The following is a 2,856-nucleotide window of genomic DNA, read 5'->3' as shown; positions in this document are numbered from 1 at the left end:
CTTTGAAGAAATGATGAAATACATTCCAGGTTCGGTGTTTACATGACATGATCTATCAAGAAGAAAGGCACTCTAATGACCAAAGTCCATCAGATTCAGTGGCACACATTCCTATAAATTCCCCTAGTGTATATTATTCAAAGCATTCAAACTTGAAGGAAACATGGACTTTAGAAATGACTTGAGATGTATTGCTTTGCTAAAAAGTCTTGAGGCCTTGGCATTCCACAGTCAATCCTAGATCCTTTCTCCTCAGTGCCAGCCCTTCTCACGTGGAACTTGTAATATTGGCAGTGAGTTGCAAACAGTTGCTGCAGGCTTGTGATTTATTGGCTAGTGTGTCCTCTGGAAGTGTCATGCAGTTCAAATTCTGTGAGCTGTGCTATGAATTTTATAATCTGTAGTTCAGTGGGTAGAAAAAAGTAAGAGAACTGCCTGGAAATAAGAGAACTGTCCCAGCTCTCATATTCTGTTTTATGTATAGTCGACAGACAGACAGACAGACAGACACAGCTAGCTGGTAGCTCTCCTGTAGGCAGTCTTCTCATGCAGGAGCTCATTAGGGAGCTGGAGGGCATTTTTAATCCCCCATGCTTTGTAGAATCCTCCCACTGCTTTTCCCAGTCAAAAGGTGTTCCTGTCCAGCCTTCTCTGCCTGGGCCTGCCTTGTGCTCTAGGGCTGCGAGGAACCATCCTCATATTTCATTAAATGCCATTAGAGTATCCATTCTTTATGGGGGGTATGGAAGGTATATACCACATTCATTGGCAGACATTGCTGGTAGAAGGGAAGCTTCGCCACAGTGTGATGGGCGTGCAGGCTCTTTCACTACCTTCTCAGGATTGCTAGTTCTACTTGTAATATTGTAACAAAAATGACAAGGTACTGAGTTGAGTCTAGTTGTGTCCAACTCTTAGAAGAACTGATTCACCTTCCCTCATATCGTTGCATGCCTTCCAAAATCTACCCCAAAGGGTTGGGAGACCCTGGGACAGTGTTGTGTTGTGTATTGTGTTTTGTTTTGTTTGTAAGAGGCCAGTCACTTGAGGGATGGGGGGCTTTTGTGCTAGCAGAACTCTATTCACATAACATGGGTTGTCTCCCGAAACAGTTTACCTTTTATGCAGGAATGCCCTAGAAAGTTTGCAATCAGTTTCTATTAAAGAAAAAAACTAATGCAAAACCTTTAGACTACCTTATCCTCTTTCTTATTTAATGAATTTAAAGTAGTTACAGATTGCTTTTTTGTCTACCAGACTCAGAAGGCAACCACCTGAAAGCAAAATGATGATGTCTTAAACTACAGCACAAGATTAAAATACAACAAAAAACCTGTCTGGAGTAGAGCATTTTACTGTCCTCATAAAAGGAGGCAAACATGGAGCCAATCTAATCTCTTTTGGAAGAGAAGTCCACAGTTGGGTGCTATTACAGGAAACGTCTTATCTTGGGTGCTGACCCACATGACTCCTGTTGGTAGTGGGACATACAAGAGAACCTCTGGTGAAGATTGTACAGTGCAGACCCACTTATGCAGCATCTTCAGTGAGGCTTAGAGAGATATTGGAAGCCAGGGCAATTGCTCCAAGACCAATGTCATATAATCAGTATGACACATGCCAGACAAATTTCTGGCTTGTGTATTTTCCAGTAGCTATAATTTGAAAACACCTTGGAGGGATAGTCCTGCAAAAAGTATTCTTACAGCGGTCTGACAGGGATATGATTTCTTAATTAAGGCTACATCACCCTTTTCTGAGATACAACGCTGACCACTGCTACACAAGCCAAAACACAACCCATAGGCACTCTGGGCCATAGCAGCTGCCTCATCCTGCAGAAGCAGTGTGAATCCAGGGGCAACCCAGCCTGCAAATGTGGCTTTTTAGAGGAAGTGCAGTCCCACCTGACAGGCTGGGATCTGTTTGTCTACTGACAAATAGAACCTCTGCTTTTCTAGAATGAACCTCAGAATCTTCACCTGCATCCTGTCCATCACTGCTTACAGGTGACAGTTCAGCATTTGCATCTGTTGTAAAACTGAGAGCAGGAGTTGGATGTTGTCATCTGATTAGAACCAGCCTTAAAACTCTGGGTGATACTCCCCCAGTGACTTCAGGAAGATGTCAAAAAGCATGTTGTTGTTGTTAGTTGCGAAGTCGTGTCCGACCCATTGCAACCCCATGGACAACATTCCTCCAGGCCCTCCTGTCCTCCACCATCTCCCGGAATCCACCCAAGCTCACACCAACTGCTTCAGGGACTCCATCTAGCCACCTCATCCTCTGCCGTCCCCTTCTTCTTTGCCATCTGTTGTTCCCAGCATTAGACTCTTCTCCAGGGAGTCCTTCCTTCTCAAATAGAATATGCCAAAGTATTTGAGTTTCATCTTCAGTATCTGGCCTTCTAAAGAGCAGTCAGGGTTGATCTCCTCTAGCACTGACCGGTTTGATCGCCTTGCGGTTCAAGGGACTTGCAGGAGTCTCCTCCAGCACCACAATTCAAAGGCCTCAATCCTTTGGTGCTCAGCCTTATGGTCCAGCTTTCACAGCCATACATTGCAACTGGGAAAACCATGGCCTTGACTATATGCACTTTTGTTGGCAGGGTGATGTCTCTGCTTTTTAGTATGCTGTCTAGATTTGCCATAGTTTTCCTCCCCAGGAACAAGCGTCTTTTAATTTCTTGGCTGCAGTCCGCATCTGCAGTGATCTTGGAGCCCAGGAAAATAAAATCTGTCACTACCTCCATTTCTTCCCCATCTATTTGCCAGGATGTGATAGGACCGGATGCCATGATCTTAGTTTTCTTAATGTTGAGTTTCAAGCCAACTTTTGCACTCTCCTCCTTCACCC

This window comes from Varanus komodoensis, unplaced genomic scaffold, assembly GCF_004798865.1.
Source record: "Varanus komodoensis strain SLA01 unplaced genomic scaffold, ASM479886v1 scaffold12, whole genome shotgun sequence".
Lineage (NCBI taxonomy): Eukaryota > Metazoa > Chordata > Lepidosauria > Squamata > Varanidae > Varanus > Varanus komodoensis.
This window is presented reverse-complemented; position numbering follows the sequence as displayed.